This window comes from Polypterus senegalus, chromosome 3 (assembly GCF_016835505.1).
Source record: "Polypterus senegalus isolate Bchr_013 chromosome 3, ASM1683550v1, whole genome shotgun sequence".
Classification (NCBI taxonomy): Eukaryota; Metazoa; Chordata; class Cladistia; order Polypteriformes; family Polypteridae; genus Polypterus; species Polypterus senegalus.
This window is the reverse complement of record NC_053156.1, coordinates 302,056,630-302,080,985: the sequence shown is the minus strand read 5'-3', so window position 1 is coordinate 302,080,985 and position 24,356 is coordinate 302,056,630. Positions and strand designations below refer to the sequence as shown.

The following is a 24,356-nucleotide window of genomic DNA, read 5'->3' as shown; positions in this document are numbered from 1 at the left end:
AGTCAGGTGGCACATTCAAACCTTCGAGTAGGCAGAAGACCACACCTGTACCCAATTGAGCTGTATATGGGGAGCCTGCGTGAGAGAATTCAGGGAGATCAGAAATACAAAGAAACAGAGAATGGAGGTTATGGGAGGAAGAGAGAGGCAAAATGGTGAGGAGCCTGTGTTGATTAGAATGGAGGTAGGTGGTCAGGAGTATGTCCCTAGGAATCAAGTGCAAGGCCTGCAGTCGTGTGAAGGGCTGGAGAAGGGACACTCCTTAGAACAATGATTAGGAGAAGGAGTAACCCTGTCGTGCTGTGTCCCCCTTCTGTTGCTAAGGGAGATGTGTGTGGGGTTCAGAGGGGATTCCTATGGACGCTGATGAACTGGCAGTAAGACCCTGAACCCAAGATTTAATGGACAGCTCCACCTGTTGGCGGGCATCTCCTCATGCTGTAAGGTCCTGAAGGGTTAAGTTGAATAGATGCCAGATTTTCAGAAGATGCCCTGGGGCGTTTGTCTATTTTAAATGGATGCCGTGATTTTTAACCTTATTTTTAGCTGATTACTTATTGAACATTTCAACCCCCATGTTTTGCTTTTCTTTTCTGGATTATTTACTCAAGAACTTGCACAGCACTTTTGACCACTGTTTTTGTTTGAGTTTTAATAAAAGTACTTGACATTTCGCAACCAACCCCTTGATAACTTTGTTTGTCCACATTTGCTCAGCTCATCTAAGTTCATGACTGTTGACGGTTTTGGGCCTCGAGGTTTCGGGAAGCGACCAGAGGGTGGAGGTCCATTGTTGCTCACACATTTCTTGTGTCTCACAGACTGAGGTCTGCCCAACAGACCATTTTTAGGACACCATGGGCTCATCCACCTGCATATCTTTGAATTTACCCCTTAACAGGGAGGGCTGGATGGTATTGATGACACTGGAAAAATCAAAAAATATAATCGTCTCAGTGCTGCCAGCTTTGTCCAGGGAAGAATAAACCTTGTGGAGCAGAGAGATAATTGCATCCTCTTCTCTAGTCTATTTAGCACACGTCCTTCACGTGTTATGTTTTGAAACACACACATGGACGGAGCAGATGTTGAAAGATTTGTTTTGTAATATTTCCCTCTTGCTTGCACAAGACAGGGTGGAATGTCAGCGCCCGACCCTCACAATCGACATGCCCATTGTGTTCTACCACAGCACCAGGCTTTGTGACTTCCCCATTTCCCCCGTAGTGAGCAGTGGCAGTTACTGCATTATGAACAGTGCTGAGGAAGCAGACATCATTCTTGTCTTTCTATTTGATTGCAATCATTTTGGCTTTTTGTCACGATCCTACTGCTCCACACTGCACCTTCATGTGTTCACGTAACTTGATTCTTCTTTCATACTATGGCAGTTCAGTCGTACAGAGCCGTATGCTTCAGTTTTTCCTCTGAAGAAAGATCTCATGCATTTCATTAGTGGTATAGAAACTGTCTGTCATAGTAGAGTAACCCTGGTCAAGCAAAGGGTCTGCAAGTGACAACACAGATAATGTAACACCGTATTAACTGTACTTGCCTTCTCGGTTGGTCCCTCATCTGGTACAAAGTATTGAGTTTCAGATGTACCTAGAGTTTGCTTCACACAGCAGTTAGGACTTGATACCGAGTCATTTCCATTTGGAAGTAATGTACTGTATCCACAACAGCTTTCCCTTGTAACCCATTAGACTGTTGGTAATACTTATGTCATAATAAAGAACATACACCTTCTGCATATTTTTGATGTTCACCTGATACACATTTTGCAGTTTGTACAGTTTTGGTTCTGTGTGATTGGATTCATCATAGTCATCGTTATAATGAGTGAAAAACAATACTTACTTGTTACACCAAAAATGGGTGTCTGCAATAAATGGTTTATGGACCAGTAGCATCTCTGGATTGGTTTACTCACCATGCCTTGCAGTATCAGGAGACAGAAAAACACCCTCATGTTGGACTGTAGTGACTGCAAAAAGCAAATGGTTTACTGTGAATTGTCTGACACTGCTCAGCACTGTGGTTCATTTCAGCAACTATGGTCTCAATCAGATTATCCTCGACAAATCGTAAATAGTCAGGGTAATCACAATCAATGGTCAGCTGTAGACTGAGGTTACCCTCAAATGGGTAATGAAGAGGTGCAGAGTTATCAGCAGTAGTATGACTATGACACCAAACTGGAACATCACGTAAATGTGGCAGGTTAGAATCTACCAAACAGGTGTCAGATTCACTGTCCTTGTCAACGTCTGATGATCAATTCTCATCATCAACATTATTATGGTATCTGAGCAATGGTTCCATTTCAGTTTGTTCTAAATCTGGCTTTATGACTTTTCATTTGCTATTGTGGTTTTGGTTGAAGGTTCCGCCCCACTCATGAATATTGATGAGTCACCATAAAGTGGTAGAATGAGTAGAAATGTTCATTTCTTTTTGCAGCATGATTTTACTTCATCCACTAGGTAGCAGGAGAATACTATCCTGAAAATTACTCTGGCTTAATACTTTAAAGCGGATCATTACACACACCCCAGTTCACACTCAGGCTTTACCATATTTACATAGCAATCAATGCCAATGAGGTTAAACTGGTCATTTATCAGTTAAAGAAAAACATAAATACACACATGACAAAGATATGTATGATTAGCAATCTGACCTCTCTGTATACCTTTATGAAAATCGACAAAGGCTGCAAAGAAACTCTGCTGAGATTCACATTTGTGCTCCATGAGAAACCTCAGTGCCAGGATACGGTCAATGGTAGACTTCTTAGGCATAAAACTAGACTGCTCCAGATCTCTGGTACATGAGCAAGTGATCACGGATACTATTGAGGATGACCCTAGCGAAGACCTTACCTGGTACCAAGAGCAGTGTTATCCACCTGTAGTTGCCGCAGCCCAGGTGATCACCCTTACTTTTCCAGAGAGGAGCGACAAGTCCCATTTTCCAGTCAGTTGGGATGACGGCATTGTCTGAAATGGAAGTAAAGATTGGTTGCAATGCTAGAAGGACAGCCTTATCACCAGTCTGGAGAAATTCACCCCAGATACCACAGATCTCTGCAGCCTTCCCTTCCCTCAGTTGGTCCACCACCTGTGCAATCTCAGTGAGATTGGGTGGTTTACAGTTAATTGGAGGTTATAAAGAAGTTATAAAGAGAACCTATACTAATTGTAATAATAATTCCTTATATTTATATTGTGTTTTTACTCAAAGCGCTTTACATAGTGAATGGAGAGCCACTTCAACCACCACTAGTATGTTGTATCCACCTGGATGATGTACCATTTTTACGCCAGTACATTCACCACACGTTAGCTAATAGGTGGTGAAGTGGTGAGTGATAGATAGCCAATTAGAAATGGGGATGGAGGGCAGTTTAGCCAGGACATCGTGATACACCCTGCACTTTATGATGGATGACTAGGGTTTCATTAATGACCACAGGGAGTCAGGACCTCATAACAGAAACTCAAAGCAATATAACAAGATTTACAAGCCTTGAACCGAAACCTCTTACTTTTATGTAAGAACTTTTCTTTTGCATTATCCTTTTTTCTCTTAATTTTTGTTTTAAAGTGTTTTGCTTTGAATTTTTACTAACACTTTTAGGACACTTGAACTGTAATAATAGAAATACTGGCATATGTATAAATGTGCCAGACTCATTATCTGAACTCCATGAGAAAGCAGAAGTTACAGAATTTCTGGACACCAAACGAATGCTACACATAGAAAATTGGGTTCTTTAATTTATTTTTACATTCATATATTTTGAATTGTGCACTTGCCTCGACACATCTGTTTAGTCAGTCAGTTATTGTCTAACTCGCTATATCCTAACACAGGGTCATGGGGGTCTGCTGGAGCCAATCCCAGCCAACAAAGGGCACAGAGCAGGAAACAAATCCCCGGGCAGGGCACCAGCCCACCACAGGGCACACACACACACACCAAGCACACTAGGGACAATTTAGGATCACCAATGCACCTAACCTGCATGTCTTTGGACTGTGGGAGGAAACCAGAGCACCCAGAGGAAACCTATGCAGACAAGGGGAAAGCATGCAAACTCCACGCGGGTCTCCTAACTGTGAGGCAGTAGCGCTACCCACTGCGCCACCATGATATATATAGATATAGATATATATGACTACTATTATTATTATCCTTTCCACTTATTTGGATTACACAGCTGGTACTTAACAATAGAATTACCAGAGCCTACGAAAAAACTCGTAGATCCGTCCCACCTTAAATTGCTTCTCACCTCTCTGTCAGCGTATTTTGTCCTTTAAATGTGTTGATAAGCAGCAAGCAGTCTGCTATCACATCCCCCACCAGCGCACAGTTTTCTCAGCTCAAGTCTGTTTACCTGCATGTCAGTTGCTTGGAGTTGTATAGAGTGAGAAGTCAAGCAAAATCACACCTTTTATAAATACTATATCAATATTTGGAACCCATGCATTTCATGTGTGTTTCATGTCCACAACAATCTATGTACAGTAAGCACATCATTAAAACAGAAATGTTTTTCATGTTTTAGTAATAATTGACAAAATGTAGACATGAAGAGTATAATGTGTTAAGCCTGATTTCCAAATATCAAATAAACACTTTCACAAAAGGTACAAATATAACAGAACAAGTACGCTTCTATTCAAAAGTATAACTGCAGAAAAGAAACACGCGTTAGGGTGCGACATTGACACGCATTTACTACGACTGCTTCGGTAGCGCAACAGTATCAGCTGTTGACTGGTAATAAAAACTTCACAGGTTCAAGTCCATTTTGAGAAATGAGCTGCTTTTATTCTTAATATTTTAGAATAAAAACATACAATTGATTTCAGTCAGCCTGTAACAGCCGGTGTAAATGTATGATACTGTAAAGGTTAGCTTTGTTTTTTTTTTTTTATTCAGTTTCATTCTCTCAGTCACGTTCACGACGTTAACATACCAAACCCCCTTCCCCATCTGTTTTCACATAAAGGCGCACTATAGCTCGCATGTTATTTATTTGTGATCCAATGGTGGACAATTTAGTCTGGTCATCGGGAAACACCCTACTCTTTTCGAAGGATGCCCAAAGATGTTTTCTCACCATGAAGAGTCAGGACCCTAATTTTACGTCTCTTCTGAAAGGATGACACCATTCTTACAACAATGTCCCCATCACTGAACTGGGGCATTGGCAACCACATTCAGACCATACCCTGCTGTCCTTGCCAACACCTTTTGCCAGCAGCAAACCAAAGATTTTCTTGTTTGGTCTCCCATCAAAGTACTGGCTGGGCTTAGGTTCAGGTGGATGACCTGCTCTGAAGTGCAGGTGGTATGGCTGCTGGCTACGGATTACTTCAGCATCTTATATCATACACAGCAACCTTATGTTAAGCTCCTTTTTGGCTAACCTCTCTCTCTCTAATTTCTCCTAGGGCACGAAGCAGAAAATGGCCGACAGTGGGTTAACTCGCGTTGAAATCGTAGTTGAGGAGCTCCAAGCACATGATGAATAGACTCAGAAACTTCTGTCCCGACGGAGATACCTGAGAAATCTGAAGGCCCGGCTGTTGGATAAACCGTCCTTGCCATATGGAACCGGCGAAACATCAACCCCGCGTTGTGCCGACCTCACCCCCGTCTCGTAGGAGCGACGCCGCTGCTGACCTCGGTGGATTTCAGCTATGCAGGCGGGGGTTCAAGGCCAGAGCACCTCCATTGGCACAGGTGAGCTTTTTATCTCAGAACCGGTTTGACCCTCTCCACGTCCCCATTTCGCCTTCAGCACCTGGTGATGTATTAGTGGTAGGTGATTCTATCGTTAGAAACCTTAATGTCGCATGCCCTAATGCAAAATCGTTTGTTTCTTGTTTTCCCGGTGCTCGTGTCCGAGATGTAATGAAACGTGCGCCAGCAGTCTACGAAACACAAGGAGAGGGCAGTTGGAGCAATCGTCTTGCATGCCGGCGTAAACGATATAAGGCACCGACAATCAGAAATCCTGAAGGCTGACTTGCAGCTTTGATTAAAGACACGAAGGAGAGGACCCCATCGGCAAAGATCTTCGTTTCGGGTCCACTACCTCTCGTCAGACGATCCAACGAGTACTACAGTCGTCTGCTAGGATTGAACAACTGGCTACAGGGTTTCTGCAAGAAGAAGGATGTCGGTTTCATCAACAATTGGAATCTCTTTTTGGAAAGGCCGCGTCTCTTCAAGCGTGATGGCCTGCATCCGAACAGTTTGGCGCCCGGGTCCTCTCCGAAAACATATCGAAGGTAATTCGTTTTCTTGACTATCTATCTCTGCTCTTAACCCCTTCGAAATGATACTGTTGTGCCAGGACATGATGAATGTTTAATAGAGTCTTCCGTTAAAGTGCACACCATTAATACTGTAATAAGCAATCTCAATGCACGTAGAAAACCTAGGAAATACGGCATAAACTCCAATAATCTAATTAAAATCACTATTTTAGAGGAACAATGTATTAAAACTATAAAACAGATCACAGATTAAACAAAAAATACACAGAGCGGTGCTAATAATAATAATTTAGTTCCTATTCCAAATATCAATAACGCACATAGTACTCATCTCTGCACCTCGAAACATTAAATATGGCACTATTAAATGTTAGAGCTTTAACTAACAAAACGTTTTTATCAACGATCTTATTAGTGATAAAAATAGATCTTATTGCACTAAATGAAACATGGCTTAATTCAGATGCGCGGCAGTTTTAATCGAATCTGCCTCCGGATTACAGTTTTACTCGTGCAGACCGCCAGGGAAAAAGGGGGGGCGGATTGGCTAACATTTACTCGAGCCGATTAAAATGTAAAGATGTCAGTTTTGGTAAGTTCAAGTCCTTTGAGTATCTCGCCGTTGTTATTCATGGAGATTCTCAAGTTCTAGTACTATCCGTGTATAGACCTCCTAAATATAACGCGTCTTTTTGAGGAATTCTCTGACTTAATGTCAATTTTAATTACTAACTATGACACACTCCTAATAGTTGGCGACTTTAATTTTCATATAGATAATCAGTGTGATCTAAAAGTAAAAGAATTTATGAACCTCCTGGATTCTTTTGATTTGAGACAACTCATAAATCAGCCTACACATAAAGCAGGTCATACATTAGACTTAGTGATTACTAAAGGACTGAAAGTTGATATAAAACAGATCATTGATATTGGTCTATCAGACCATTTTCTTCTACTTTTTAATATAGAAATAATGATAAAAACACTCATGAGAAGCATATTGTTAAAAACGCTTCTTTGATTCGTCAGCAGCTTTAAAACTTACAAACATTTTAAGCAATCAGTCCGTTTATAGTGCCAGCTATAATAGCGAGGACAATGTAAATAGTAAGGTGGAAAGATTTAATACTAAAGTGAGAGCTGCTGTTGACATAGTTGCACCTGAAAAGACAGTGAAAAAATCTTCTAGCATTGTTATACCATGGAAGACCCAAAGAGTGTCTGATTTAAAGAGAACATGTGGAGCTGAGCGTCAATGGAGGAAGACTAAACTTACTATCCACCACGAAATATTAAAAGTCAAAATAACAGAATACAATAACACTGTCCGTCTTGAGAGACGCTGCTATTTCTCAAGATTATAAATAACAATGCTAGTAATCCCAGAGTCTTATTTTCTACAATTGATCGCCTACTAAACCCAGGTAGCTCAAAGGAATGCCTCCTAAGTGCTTCCAGTGAAACCTGTGAGGCTGTCGCTGTATTTTCAATCAAAAATTAATGATATTAGAAATAACATAGTATATCCCTCCAACACTAAGGATCCTCCTAAACCCCAGCATCCTGTTATAAACAAATTAAACTCTTTCACTAGGATAGATTTACCTGATTTAAAAAAATAATCTCTCAATTAAAACCCTCCACCTGTCCTTGACCCGATACCAACAAGGTTTTTCAAAGAAGTATCAGGCGTGCTAATTGATAATGTTCTTGACATAGTAAATTCGTCATTAGATACTGGGGTCTTCCCAGACTGTCTTAAGACTGCTGTAGTTAAACCCTACTTAAGAAACATAATCTTGAGCCCTCAGCTCTTGAAAATTTTAGACCCATCTCTAACCTGCCTTTCTTAAGTAAAGTTCTGGAGAAGGCAGTCATTATGCAGTTAAATGACCACCTAAATAAACATGCTATTCTTGATAAATTTCAGTCGGTTTTAGAACAAATCACAGCACAGAAACTGCACTCGTTAAAGTAGTAAATGACTTGCGGGTGAAATGCAGACAGAGGCCATTTATCTGTTCTCATCCTCTTAGATCTGAGTGCTGCATTTGACACCATTGATCACAACATTCTTAGAAATCGCCTTAGTCAATGGGTGGGCCTCTCTGGCAGTGTCTTAAATTGGTTTGAATCCTACCTGACAGGGAGAAAATTTTTGTTAGTTGTGGGAATTACAACTCAAGACACATGATATTCTATATGGTGTTCCACAAGGCTCTATCCTGGGTCCGCTGTTATTCTCAATCTACATGCTTCCGTTAGGTCAGATTATCTCAGGGCACAACGTGAGCTACCACAGCTATGCTGATGACACACAGCTGTACTTATCAATAGCACCTGATGACCCTGATTCTATTGATTCACTAACACAATGTCTGACTTGTATCTCAGAATGGATGAATAGTAACTTTCTCAAGTTAAATAAAGAGAAAACTGAAATTTAGTGATCAGCAATAATGGATACAATGAGGCTATTAGAAATAAACTGGATACATTAGGATTAAAAGTCAAGATGGAGGTAAAAAGCTTAGGGGTGATTGTTGACTGTAATCTGAATTTCAAATCACATATTAATCAGATCATTAGGACAGCATTTTTTCACTTAAGAAACATAAGTAAAGTAAACCTCTTATATCACTGAAAGATGCTGAGAAATTAGTTCACGCGTTTGTTTTCAGTCGACTAGATTACTGTAACGCACTCCTCTCAGGACCACCCAAAAAAGATATAAATCGTTTGCAACTAGTGCAGAATGCAGCTGCTAGAATCCTAACTAGGAAAAGAAAATCAGAACACATTTCTCCAGTTTTAATGTCACTACACTGGTTACCTGTGTCATTCAGGATTGACTTTAAAATTCTGCTTATGGTTTATAAAGCCTTAAATAATCTCGCCCCATCTTATATATCGGAATGTCTGACACCTGACACTGATGATGATGATGATTATTATTATTATCATCATCATTTACAATTACTTTCTGTGCAATTTTCATGCTTAGTTTATGATCACTTTTCTCTATAGCATTAAACAAAATGGAGTGGCACCCGTGGTCAACCTTGTCTAGGGCTTCACATGGGCATTGAACAGCACTGTGTTTATTTTGTCCTTTATTTTCATAAAAATATATAATTTATTGTTATCATTTGTTGTTGTTTTTTTTATTATTATTTGTTTGCAGACTGGGTAATGACCACACAAATCAACAGTAAAGCGACCTCTCACTTGTACAAAACATCTCACCGGAAATTCCTGTGAACTCCCTGAAGTGGTAAGGTGAAATGTCACAACTCGGAGCTCCACATACTCTGAGGCCATGTGAACGCAGCAGGAGACGCTATCATTTAAAGCATTGTGTCGTCCTCAGTTCCTTCCTGATGTCTTACTGAATGGTGGGTCTTACCCTCCATTCCTGTGACACTCCTCTGCAGTCTTTAAACACTCCCATTCATAGCCTTTTGGGTTCATGTGAGACAAAGCTATTAGTTTGGTAATGAGGAGAGCATTTGAATTCTTTTTGCATTTTGGATTTACATTTTTACATTCAGGTTATTGTCTAATACTATTTGGGAAAAATTCCTTACCTTTTGTTTTGCTTTTTTTCTCCACACATTTTCGTATTTGTCCTTTTTTAGACTTTTTTTGCATACAATGTGGCAAAGATTTATTCTTTTCAATGTATGTGTGTGTGTGTATGTGTAAATATAAAGTGAGAGTTTGAGGATGTGTGCTATGTGATAAAGTGTTAAAAAGTTTATTTCAAGTAGTAAATCATAAAGGACACCGGGCCTGTTTCAAGCAGCAGCCTGTATGCTTCTATCAGTGAGTTTATTTGATTATGAATGCCGTATATGCCCTTCCTTATTATTATTATTATTATTGAAATTGGGAAAAAAACATAATATTTTTACTTCAGAAGATACTTACATAACACTAAGAACTGATCTTTACAGCTTTTCTGTAGATCCTTAAGAAGTGTGTACCACAATTAGCAGAAAATGATTTGGGGCCTGACTGACAACAACTCCTTATCATTGCTGTGTCTGCGTATGTGTATATATACAGTATGAGTATTTGGACAGTAAAACGATTTTCCTTATTTTTGCCTCTGTACACCACCACAATGGATTTGAAATGAAGAAATCATTACATGAGTGAAGTGTAGGTTTTCACCTTTAATTTAAGGGGCTTACTAAAAATGTCATATGAGCCACTTAGGAATGACAGTTTTTTTTTATATATGGGTCCCCCCATTTTCAGGGGATCAAAAGTATTTGGACATTTGATTGACTAGTTATTCCATTGCCAAGTGAGAGCAGGTCCCTCATTATTTCATTAACTATTAAGCAGGTAGAAGGTGTGGAGTTGATTCCAAGTGTGGAATTTGCTTTTGGAAGCTGTCACTATGAACTCTCAATGCGAAGTCCAAACAGCTGTCCGTGTAAGTAAAAACAGGCCATCATTAGGCATTTACAGAGACAGCAGAAACACCAGGAGTGGTCAAATCAACCATCTGGTAGATTCTTAAAAAGAAGGAACACACTGGTGAAGTCAGGAATACCAGAAGGTCTAGAAAACCACAGAAGACAACTGTGCTGGATGATTGCAGAATTCTGTCCTTGGTGAAGAAGAACCCCTTCACAACATTTAGGAAAAACCAAGAACACTCCCTGTGGTATAGCGGGTCCGCTGCTTCAAATGAAATAAGGCCATGTTTTAAATCCATAAAGCCATGTCAGTCTCCATGGGTGCAATTGCACGACTGCAGGGAGTTAATAAGGTAGTGGTGGCGAGTCGCATGCAGGTGCGATCATTTTCAATTGCTTCATTGGCTTCCTGCGGCACGTGATTAAGGCGCTATACCCATGGAGACGTGTGTGTGTGTGTGTGTGTGTGTGTGTGTGTGTGTGTGTATATATATATATATATATATATATATATATATATATATATATATATATATATATATATATATATATATATATATATACTCAAAAAATTAAAGGAACACTTTTTAATCAGAGTATAGCATAAAGTCAGTGAAACTTATGGGATATTAATCTGGTCAGTTAAGTAGCAGAGGGGGTTGTTAATCAGTTTCAGCTGCTGTGGTGTTAATGAAATTAACAACAGATGCACTAGTGGGGCCACAATGAGATGACCCCCAAAACAGGAATGGTTTAACAGGTGGAGGCCACTGACATTTTTCCCTCCTCATCTTTTCTGACTGTTTCTTCACTCGTTTTGCATTTGGCTACAGTCAGTGTCACTACTGGTAGCATCAGGCGATACCTGGACTCTACAGAGGTTGCACAGGTAGTCCAACTTCTCCAGGATGGCACATCAATACGTGTCATTGCCAGAAGGTTTGCTGTGTCTCCCTGCACAGTCTCAAGGGCATGGAGGAGATTCTAGGAGACAAGCAGTTACTCTAGGAGAGCTGGAGATGGCCATAGAAGGTCCATAACCCATCAGCAGGACCAGTATCTGCTCCTTTGGGCAAGGAGGAACAGGATGAGCACTGCCAGAGCCCTACAACATGACCTCCAGCAGGCCACTGGTGTGAATGTCTCTGACCAAACAACCAGAAAGACTTCATGAGGGTGACCCAAGGGCCCCATGTCCTCTAATGGGCCCTGAGCTCACTGCCCAGCAGCATGCAGCTCGATTGGCATTCGCCATAGAATACCAGAATTGGCAGATGCACCACTGGTGCCCTGTGCTTTTTACAGATGAGAGCAGGTTCACCCTGAGCACGTGACAGAAGTGAAAGGGTCTGGAGAAGCCATGGAGAACATTATGCTGCCTGTAACATCATTCAGCATGAGCAGTTTGGTGGTGGGTTAATGATTGTCTGGGGAGGCATATCCATGGAGGGTCACACAGACCGCTACAGGCTTGACAAAGGCACCTTGGCTGCCATTAGGTATCAGGATGAAATCCTTGGACCCATTGTCAGACCCTATGCTGGTACAGTGGCTCCTGGTGCACGACAATTCCTCGCCTCATGTGGTGAGAGTATGCAGGCAGTTCCAGGAGGATGAAGGAATTGATACCATTAACTGGCCACCACACTTTCCTGACCTAAATCCAATAGAACACCTCTGGGACATTATGTTTTGGTCCATCCAATGCCACCAGGTTGCACCTCAGACTGTCCAGGAGCTCAGTGATGCCCTGGTCCAGATCTGGGAGGAGATCCCCCACAACACCATCTGTCATCTCATTAGAAGCATGCATCGATGTTGTCAGGCATGTATACAAGAACACAGGGGCACTTGTACATTTTTTCCACCATCCTCTGGCATCATCTGTGAATTGTCCTCATTTGTCAGCTCATCTCGGTCATAACTATCGACAGTGTTGGTTCAGCAGACTCCCATGTGGGAAAAAGGAGTCTGTAAGGGACCGACATCGTCACAGTCCCCAGGAAGTAAACCTGTCATTGTCAAAGTCAACAATTAAGAGAAGACTTCATGAAAGTACAGACAGAAGTTTTACCACAAGGTGCAAAGCACTGGTAAACTAAGATCAATATATACCATTAGGTTGGAAAGTATAGTATGCAGAAGTGAAAATGACTACCACATCATCTGTAAAACATGGTGGAGGCTGTGTTGAGGCCTGAACATTCATGGCTGCCAATGGAAGTTGGTGGTTGGTGTTAATTGATGATATGACTGCTGGCTGAAATAGCAGGATGAGTTCTGAAGTGTGCAGGGTGCTATACTGTCTGCTCAGATTAAGCCAAATGCTGTAAAACTGATAGGACGGCACTTCACAGTTCAATGGACAATGAGCCAAAACATACTGTGACAAGCAAGTCAATTGCTTTTCAATGCAAAGAAGTAAAATATTCTTCAATGGCCAAGTCAATCAACTGACCTCAATGCAACTGGACATGCCGTTCACTTGTTGAGGACCAAACTAATGGCAGAAAGTCCAATGAACAAACAACACCTGAAGACAGTGGCAGTAAAGGCCTAGCAAAGCATCACTAGGGTGGTAACCCTGCACTTGGAGATGACCGTGAGTTCAGACTTCAGGCAGTCATTGACTGGAAAGGATTTTCAGCCCCTGGAAATATGGGGACCATGCATAAAAATGTCTGTCATTTCTAAACACCTTATGCAATATTTTTGTTAAACCTCTGGAATTAAAGCTGAAAGTCTACACTTCAATTCTGGTGTGGAATCGCCCTCTTTTGAGCCCTTTTACTGCCTCCCATGCACATGTGTGTGACAAAATACATATATAGTAACAGAAAGAAAGGACAACAATAAAGAGTTTGAGTGCCAACTCAGCCACCATATATAATTGGTTTCAGAAGAGTCATCTCTGCCGCCATGAGTTCAAAACAGAACTGTCCCCAGATGGTGAAGCGTCTGTTTTTGGGTGCTTCTGACAGGAAGAGGTGGGTCCAGGTGGGCAGACAACAGAAGAGATACCTGTGAGAAAAAAAAAAAATAATACATACACACAGGTACAGTGCCCTCCATAATATGTGGGACAAAGACACACTTTTCATTAATTTTCCCCTCAGCACCACAGTTTAAAATTACAAATCAAACTATTCAGAAATTGTGATTAAAGGGCTCATTGCAGACTTTCATTTGAGGTGATCTGAATATATGTCTGCAAATCTCCCTCTGCAATGTGCACTTTAATCACGCCGAAATTGTCCTATTTGTAATTTTAATCTGTGGAGCAGAGGGGGAAATCAAGAACAAATGTGGCTTTGTCCTGAACGTTATGGTGGGCGCTGTAAATATCTACTGTCTGTTTGATTTGCGTGTGTGTTTATCTTTTCATTTATTATAATTTTATACTTTACTCCAAAGGTTCACCTATTTCTGATTACTGATCTCGTGAAAACATTTTTTATTTTACTGGTGTTCTTTTCCAATGTACTGTAAATGGAGACAAAGCACACAAATCATACAATACACCATTCACGGGACTTATCTCTAAAATTAGGTGGAGGATTGTTTTCAGGGCAGGAAAACGTAAATTTCCTTTGTATTGTATATTTAACTGTAAGTCCAAACATCAGCCGAGCGCGGGGCGTTTATGTTTTCCGGGTTGTCCCACCCCCAGTCCAGTGCATATAATTAGCGCGGCTAGGAAATTTGGATTTGCGAATCAAGTGACCTGTAGCTTCGGTTGAAGGTAAGTAGCAACGTGTTTACTTCTTCTTGTTCACTCTCTTTTAATTTTTTTTTTGCTTCCAGACGTGTAAATCCTCCTCACGACTTATAAATAAGGTGCTGATTACACTTCACGCCGCTCAAAAGTAAAGTTCCGCACAGAGGCGCTCGCAAAGGAGATTGGGGCTCCCGTTGGGGGGATTCCGACTCCGTCGTTGTAAAAAAAGGTGCCACCGCGGTTCTTCAGAGCGATGCCATAGGGCAGGAGTTGGCAACCTTTCAACGGTGTCATGCCGAACCTATGTTACAATGTTATTCCGCGTGCGACATAATTCTAACAATTTTGTTATATATAGTATCAAAATTGGTCCGGTTATAATAGGCATAACTTCTGAAGTCTTGAAAAGAGCGAAAATCAAGTTTTTGTCTGTTATGAGTCATCCATCCATCATCCAACCCGCTATATCCTAACTACAGGGTCACGGGGATCTGCTGGAGCCAATCCTAGACAACACAGGGTGCAAGGCAGGAAACAAACACCGGGCAGGGTGCACCCGGAGAAAACCCACGACAACATGCAAACTTCACGCAGGGAGGACCCGGGAAGCGAACCCAGATGGGTCTCCTAACTGCCAGGCAGCAGTGCTACCCACTGCACCACCGTGCCGCTCCTTTTATGAGCCATTTTAGGGCAATATTTTACTTAATACAGCGTTTCTCAACCTTTAAGCATTTGCGACCCGAGTTTTCATAACAGTTTTTTAATTGCGCACCCCCAACATTTTTTTTGAAATGTAGATGCTTATTTTATTATACCTACTTAACTTTTATCGACATTTATCTAACTCTATATTTATTGTACCAGTATCAGAATGTAGTTTAAATTAATTTGTTTTGGTTTCAATAGATGTATTTTTCTTATATTCTTTTTTTCACATCTTCGCGCCCCCCTTCTTGTTACTTCGCCCCCCTGGGGGGGGGCGCCACACAGGTTGAGAACCACTGACTTAATAATAACAAGAGGTTTGTTGTAACGTACTGTAGCTTGCACTGAACATATGGTTTCCCTTTACATTTGAGTCGCATGCGCAAAACGTAGGTGACGGCACGAAGGCGTGCGCTGTTATTAAAATATAATTTTCTTCTACTATATTTCAATTCAATCAGAGTGCCATTGAAAATCATTCCACGAGCCAAGAGTTTCCGACCTCTACCATAGGGCAAGGGTCTATAACTCCGGTTCTGACGTGCTGCCATGACTGCAGGATTTTATTCTAATCTTTTTCTCAATTTTTCACATATATTTGCTGCTAAGTTTTTCTCCCTTCATTCTACATTTTTTATGACTCCATTCTCTGAATTGCTTCTTTTTTTCCTTAAAAACAGAAATGAGATGTGAAGCGAACAAACAGATGACCGACTAATTCAGAACTTCAAACTCCAACCGTTTTCACTCCAATCAGTTTCTTAATTAGAAACTGATTCTTGTTGTTAATTACACTCCGTTATTAAATTCCATGTCTTGCTGTTGCTCTCATTCTGGCACAGCAGACATTTCCAAAACTGTAGATTTTTTTTTTTTTTTAAGAGTATCATCCAAATGTTTGGTGGACCTGAGCAGATCACATTATTGAGACCTCCACCTTTCTATATTTTCAAGCATTGTATGATGAACACAGGTGAGAAGGTCATGCCTTGCTCGTTTTGTATCTCATTATTGTGTGGCAGCTAATTAAGGAAAAAAGAAACAATTAAGTGGGCTGAATCTTAAATAGCAAGTTAATTAAAATGAAGGCAAAAGAGTTCATTAGCAGCAAAAACTATTCACTAATTAAGAAAAGGGTTAGAATGAAAACCTGCAGCCTGAGTTGGAGACCCCTGTCTTAGGGGAACCAGTTTTGGTTCTCAGTCTCAGTCCTGGGGCTCATGGTGGCTTCAGATTTTTGTTCCAACTGGATTCCTAATCAATGACAACAATTGATAACTCTGATCTCATTTAATTAGCTATTTTTTTTAATTCTCTTATTCTACTTTCAGAAAAGCACAGCAGCATGATTTTTATATTTATAAGACATTTAGCAATACTTCTGCTTTTGCTAGAGATTTAAATACTTAACTCTCTTTTGTGATTTCATGATATTTTGCCATTTCTCTGTGCAGTTTGCCCCCTTGTTTGTATCTTAATAATGACAACTAAAAACTAGCAGAGCAGACAAACCAGGCAAACAACACTGAATTATGAAAGGCAGCTACTTTAGCGTCAGACCCACTAAGTAGTAAATAATGGATTTTAAACAATTTGAACACCTGGAAAAGCAGAATGAAAACCAAGATGAAAATATTGTTAAAAAGGCACAAAATACATTATTCACATATAACTGCTAGGTACATTTATATATATATATATATATATATATATATATATATATATATATATATATATATATATATATATATATATATATATATTAGCAAACATAGCTTTCTAATTTCTGTATTGTTCCCAAAACAGAGAATTTGGGAAATTACAGTTCACTTCATTAGCCCAAGAATCTAATTAAAAACAGAAGCTGATTGGAACAAAAACCTGCAGTCATACGGGGGTCCCCAGGACCGAGTTTGAGAAACTCCACTCTAATGCAGTGGCTCCCAAACTCAGTCCCAGGGACCCCCTTGGCTGCAGGTTTTTGTTCCAACCAGTGGCATCTTTGAAATTTTGTCCCCCTGCAGATAATTTTCTGTGAAGCACAAAATTAAGGAGCGTCCATAGAGACCAATAATTATGAAGGAATAGAAGTTAACAGTATATTTGGTTGATATTAAACATCAATATTAGTAAATAACCCCAAATGACTTTTAATATCTAGTGGCATTTTTTTCATAACTAGGGGGCTTCGCCCCCTGCTCGCTTCGCTCGCCAACCCCGTGTTTGGTTTTCTGGATACACACTTTTAGGGTTTTTTTTTCTTTTGAATTGTTGCTATTTCATTAGCTTCACTTTTATTTCAGAACTTCATTAAAACAATATTTGAAATCTTTTGAGTCCCAGCATCCTGAATCTTTTTAATGAGCTCCGTGAGACGTGTGTTTAATGACTTTGTACCCTAATTCAGGACAGGTTTCAGCACAGACAACACGATCTTCATCATCAGCAGTTAATCATTTTTTTTTTGCAAAGTAACCAATAAATGCATGTGAGGTAAACTCTGCTTTTGAAATTCTCTGACTTAAACTTCAAAACCTTACAATATTTACGTACTTCTGACATATCACCTGTGTCTATATATTCAATCTGCATTTCTTGCTTTGTCTTACTTTATTTTCAATGACACCCGCTCCGTGGTGATTATTTTCTCTTATTTTGAGTAATAATTTCCGTTTCTTTGCGCTACTGCGATCTTTACTTTCTATTTTTTTATGCTTTCTAATTTTTCTGCTTTCATATTCTTTAACATTCTCTGCATTTGTATTGCGCTGTTTTTTTGAGCCTTTCGAATTCCACTGCTTTCATAATCTCTATCCTGCTCTGCATGTGTATAGCGCCAATGTTTTTGAACGTCTTTATGAAGTTCTACTTTGTCTTTTAATTCTGAGTCCGATTGGACGTGCTTTTTTCAATTCCTCTTGTTCTTGTAATTATTACTTTACTTATTTTTTGAATTTGCACTTAAATTATTCTTATTCTTTTTTGCATTTTTTTCTCACCAACACTTTTGAGTCTCTTTTCTCCGCGTTGCTCTTTCTTCTTTGCTTAGTCATCGACATTTCATTTAAAACGTATTGTCCTTATACACTTTATTTGCGCTGAGAGCCCTGGATCTGTGTGTGCTCAAATCCTTTACACGACTGAGTGTTTTGCTGCCCGCTTGTCTTATTTGATATTGGCTGTAAGTAGGGCCTGTCTTGAAAGAATCTCATATTCTACGTCATCGCGAGACGGTCCTGAGTCAATCTCTTGGCACAAAGTCTCATGTTTAAAGTCCCCATGAGATGCTCCGTGGCCAATCTCTTTTGTCACGCGGGTCTTTTAATTGTCTTCCGTGATCTTCACGTGAAGATGACGTCTCGTCTCCCTAGTTTTCCTCTCAAGGGATTTTTTTTTTATATTAGAAAGATAAGCATTTCATTTACTGATATTATAGTCCAATGTACGGAGCCTTGCAATGGTGTTTGTCCCGTTTTGTCGCATTACAATATGGAATTCAAATAATTTTTTTGGGTATTAGCACCATTTGATTGACACAACGTGCCTACCACTTTGAAAGTGCAAAATATTATTTTATTGTAGCTGCAGGAGTGTAAGGCGAGTTCAAGCACTGGAAAAATGCATGTCGAAAGAAATCTCTCAGTCCAAAAGTCAGTCAGTCAGTCAGTCAGTCAGTCAGTTATTATCCAACCCGCTATATCCGAACACAGGGTCATGGGGGTCTGCTGGAGCCAATCCCAGCCAGCACAGGGCACAAGGCAGGAACAAATCCCGGGCAGGGACCCAGCCCACCGCCGGGCACACACACACCAAGCACACACTAAGGATAACTTAGGATCACCAATACACCTAACCTGCATGTCTTTGGACTGTAAGAGGAAACCCTTGCAGACACAGGGAGAACATGCAAACTCCACGCAGGCAGGGAAAACCCGGGAACAAATCCAGGTCTCTTTACTCAGTCCAAAAGTTTGTTTTAAAATATTTAGTGAAAATTCAAAGCAAACAGTCCACACAAGAATAAAAAAAAAAGTTGTTACACCCGTAGAATAAAAGGCAAAAAAAAGAAAATAAACGTATAATCTCTAAAGTTAGCTTTTCTTACAAAACTTTAGTTATTTCTATATTTAAAGATTCTTAATTTCTTCTTCTGTACACTTTAAACGTACGGCTCAGCACTTTCAACTAAGTGCTTTGTCTTACATGTTACTTAGCACACAAAACACGCACACAAGGTACGCAAGGCTAAAAAGGCCCGGTTTAAAACCGTCTGCCCCCTTCACCTCATACATGGCAAGGCTGATCACTAACTGAGAATAATGTTTAGTCAGAGAAGTTAGAAATAGCTAGAATATACCAATTCAATTCAACTTTTGGGGGTTATAGGAACCTCCCATAGATTATGCACTATCATTTAGTAAAACATTTATGATTCTTATGTAACTAGGAAATGGCTCTTACACAAACAATAATTAAGACAAAAAAAATAGAAATCCTGAGTGTGCATAGGTATTCACCCCCCAAAGTCAATGCTCTGTTGAGCCCCCTTTTGCTGCAAATCCAGCTGCCAGTCACTTGTTGAATGTCTCTATTAGCTTAGCTCATCTAACCACTGGGATGTTCGCCCATTCCTCAGGGTCAAACTGCAAATCCGCTATGTGGCTCTTGCAGACAGGTTGTCTTCATGAGTTGCCCTGTACTTCATGCCATTCATCTTTCCTTCAATCCTGACCAGTCTACCTGTACCCACAGCATGCTGTGACACCTTCTTTTAGGGGGTGTTGACTGAAAGGAGCGAAGTCAGCTGCCATCACTGGACACCCTCTCCAGACTATGGAGGGAGAAAGAGACCACATAATTAGCAATAGTGCCCCCTCTCACCCTGGCAAGGTATGGCATACCTCAGATTAGCTCAGAAGGTGACCCTTTTAACGTGCCTGCATATGAATGACACTGTCCAGGACATCGTCTGTCCACCCTGTTAGTTAGTGGTGTTGCCAGTCACTTCTGCTGCATCCTTCATTTGCATCAGTGCCATGAAGACCATGTAACTTACTTACTTACTTATGCCCTCCACCCCTTCCGGGATATGGGCCACCAAAGGTAGATCTCCAGAGATTTCTGTCCTGGGCCATTCTTTCTAGTTGACTCCAGATGTAGCCCATCCTTGTAATGTCTGCCTCGAGGACGCGACGCCAGGTGTTTCTTGGATGGCCTCTCTTCCGCTTTCATGTGTCTCCGAGTTGTCGGAGATCCTTCATCTTCCAGGAAGTTAGTCTCTCTTTCTCTTTGTAACCCTGTAACCCTGTAAGCTCACATAATATTAATAGATATCGACAAATAAAAAAAAATCAACAAATTAAAAACCACGGGTCAGCTGGTTTTCTGTTTTCTATGACCTCACCAAATTTCAATCAAATCAGTCAAATCAATTTTGAAATTTTGGGGTATTTTGTTTTTCTATTGTAGGGTTTGTTTTTGACATGTCAGAATATGTTTTCTTAATGGATACCTACTGCCCAAGATTGTCCATTCTGTCAAATTTCAGATTTTTATATTAGCAGGAAATAACATGTGAGTCAGTCAGTGAAATCTGCATTATTTTCATAGATTTGAAAGTCCCTTTGTTTTTTCTCCACTATAGGGCCACAATCTAACGGAACTCCTTGACCACATTAAATACTCTGCACAATAACGAAAATGAGGATCCTGACCCTGTCACTGCTCCTCTTTAATGCTTTTATGAAGACAGAAGGTACAATTTATTTATTTTCTTTTGTAATATATAGAAAAAAAAAGGTTTTACAAACTGCTTAATTGTTTCTCTTTGAAAGAGTGTATTTCATTGTGATAAAAGTGTGGACCTGAAACTGCCACTGGTTTGAACGTATTAGGTGAAGAAGTGCCTGCCATCTTTGGGACAGGAACAGAAATGAATAGATAAGGACTGATTAATTAAATTTAAATTTCTCTGCCAGTTAACTCCTCTTGAAGTCCACTCCACTCCACTGTGCTATTGGAAGCTTTCAATGCTGCAAGAATGTTTTGGTAGCCTTCCACAGATCTGTGCCTCAACACAACCCTGTCTCTAAGTTCTGTAAGCAGTTCCTTTGATGTCATGGCTTGTTTTTTGCTCACCTGGTGGATGTTCTATAGACAGTTGTGTGCCATTCGTAACGGATTGAATGGACTACAGGTGGACTCCAAACAAGGTGTAGAAAAATCTCGATGATGACTGACAGAATGGGATGCACCTGATCCATATTTCACGTATCATAGTAAAGACTCTGAATACAGTACTTGTGTCAATGTGATATTTAGTATTTTTATTGCTTTTTTAATAATTTCCAGCAATTTCTAAACTCCCATTTTCACGTTATCATTCGGGGTGTTGAGTATTGCTTGATGAGGGAAAAATGAATTGAACTGATTTTAGCACAAGGCTGCAACACAACAACATATAAAGTAAGTGTAGGGGTCTGAAGACTTTCTGAAGGCCCTATAAGCTTAGTGTATTCCTCATAACAAACTCGCTAGCTGTGTCAATTGACTAATATCTTTTTCTTTTGAGATTTTTTCCATTTAAGTCATTAAAAAATTAAAAAATAAATAAAAAAACTACAGAAGCTCCAAGTGTTTTGACAAGTAACACGTTTTTATTAATTTTTTATTAAAGCAGACTGATAGAAAATATGCTATATAAAATGGGTACATTCACAATGAAGTTTGGAATGAAAAAAAGGAATTAATGATTTATATTGCACTTTAGCTACACTGAAATGAAAAAGTAAGTACACCCCATGGAAACTGTTGAATTTTTCAGCATAAATGGACAGGCAAACAGTAGATCTTCATGCAGATGGTGCCTACAGATAAAGACTATATACTTGAACAAAACCACAAGAACATGTACTTTTTCAATGAAAATATCAATAGATGTTAAGGTCTACTAGGGAAAATGTAACTTCACCATTGGCCTCAGAAGCTGAAATTGCCCTCTTAAGCAGACACAACTTCTTATGGGCATTTTGTGTAACTGCCAACAAGTCTCGGAAACTTTTGAACATTCCTGCATGTAAAATTCCTTCAGTTGCAAGATGTTTGTAGGTTTTCTTGCATGTCCTCTCAGTTTCAAATCCCTAACTGCATTTCAATGGGATTCAGTTCAGGACTCTGAAGAGACCAGTCCATTTCTTCTTTTTGAAGCCATTCCTTGATGGTTTTGCTAGTGTACATTGGATTATTATGATGTTGAGAGGTCCATTTCTGGTTCAGCTTCAATTTCTGCACAGATGGCCTCACAGTCTTCCTAAGCACACTTTAATATGATGAAGAATTCACAGTTGACTGCCAGTGGCCCAGGCCCTGAGGCAACAAAGCAATCCCAAACCAGAACATTTCCACCACCATGCTTCACAGCTGATATGAGGTTCTTCTCCAGAAACACTGTCAAACAGGTTTATTGTTACTGTGGCCAAAGAATTCTGTCTTTAAGTCATCTGTCCAGTGCCCATTGTTCCAGAAGGTCTGTTCTTTGCCAAGACATTCAACGGCAAACTTTAGCATTGCTCTAATGACAGCAAAGGCTTTCTCCTGGCACACTTCACATGCTTGTCAAATGTGTCCAATATCCTTCTGATGGTAGATACATGCACTTTAACATCAGATGTTGCAAGTTTTATCTGCAGATCATGCAGTGAAATTTTGGGGTTCTTGGAGACGGCTTTTGCTATCAAACGGTCAGCTCTTGGGCTGAATTTGCTGGGTCGACCGATCCTGGACAAAATAGCAGTCGTTTGGAATCTACACCACTTGTAGATGCTTTCCTTCATCTCAAATAATTTGGTGGTCTTTTCAAATTCCTTGCCAGGCTCATAAGCATCCAAAACCTTCTTTCTGAGGACATTTGAATTTCCCCTTGGGATTAATAAAGTATCTATCTATCTATCTATCTATCTATCTATCTATCTATCTATCTATCTATCTATCTATCTATCTATCTATCTATCTATCTATCTATCATTCGAGGGCTCTTTTGGTCTTAGCATGAGGACACCACAAAGTCAATACCAAAGAGAACACCAGACCCTCGATATCTGCATTTTAATTTAAGACAGTAAGGTCTCATCTGGAACATCTGACTCTAATCTGAAAGATTTGAAGTGGTGATGAATAAAGGGATGGAATTACTTTTTCCACGTAACAAATCTGTATTTTTTTTAAGTTCTGAGAATGAATACACCATGTCAATTTAATGTGTCATTTGTTAGGAGGGAGCTGGTCTACCAGCCAATGAAGTTCTGCAGAACTGTAATTTCAAATGTATGAGGTTGATTAGTATGCTCCATATATTGGAGGCGCATGCAGTAGGCATTGTGAATTATAAACAGTAAATTGCATAGAAATGTGCATACACACATTATTTATAACTTTATAAAGTTTTTTTTATAAATATATATATATATTAGTTTTAGGTATGCTCATTTTCCTGGTTTTTTGGTGTGCACATATTTTTACATTCAAATCCACGCAAACTTTTATAAATGAAGCACCTGATGTTTGCCTATTTAGATATTCTGAAAAAGTTAAAAATTTTCAAACTTACTTTTTCACTTGACTGTGTAAGAAAAAGCCTAGAAATTTAAGTAAAACAACAGGCAAATTAAAATTTTACACAGTTGAGAGAAAAACTTCTTCATTTATGAGTAACCAAGGCTGAAATTGCCAATGATCAATTTGAATTTAGGAGGTAAGTGGGTCAAATTAAAAAAAAAACAACAAATATAAAGATATTGAAAGCTTTACATTTTAAGGATTTTTAAAACATAAGCTACTTCTCACAGTTTCTTTCATTAAGGAGACAATGTTGCTGTTATCTACAAAGCTCTGACTGTTCTCTCCTTCTCTGTCTTTGTCTTTAACAGCGACTCCGACGACAGGTGGGAATGCTAAGGGTGCACCCTGCGTGTTTCCGTTTGTCTACCAGGGAAAGTCCTACAGCTACTGCATTACGTATAATGAAGACCGGAGGCTGCCATGGTGTGCCACCACGAGTAATTTTGATCAAGACAAACAGTGGGGCTACTGTCCAAAGTCAGGTGAGCACTTGAGTGCTTGTTTCAGCCTCTTCTGCTATTTTGAAGCTATTTTATGATTTGGTGAAGAACATCTGTGTTTTATTGTGTTATTGGATCTCTT

At 39.8% G+C, this 24,356-nt stretch overlaps 1 protein-coding gene across 1 annotated transcript in view; it reads left to right on the top strand.

Moving 5' to 3' along the window:
* The first annotated feature begins 14,390 nt into the window (after positions 1–14,390).
* LOC120526374 (epididymal sperm-binding protein 1-like) overlaps positions 14,391–24,356 on the top strand; it is a 59,279-nt gene continuing 49,313 nt past the window's right edge. The window contains exons 1-3 of the transcript XR_005633143.1: positions 14,391–14,474; positions 20,803–20,913; positions 24,083–24,256. The gene's annotated coding sequence lies outside the window, so the exon portion shown is untranslated. The remainder of the gene's footprint in view (positions 14,475–20,802; positions 20,914–24,082; positions 24,257–24,356) is intronic.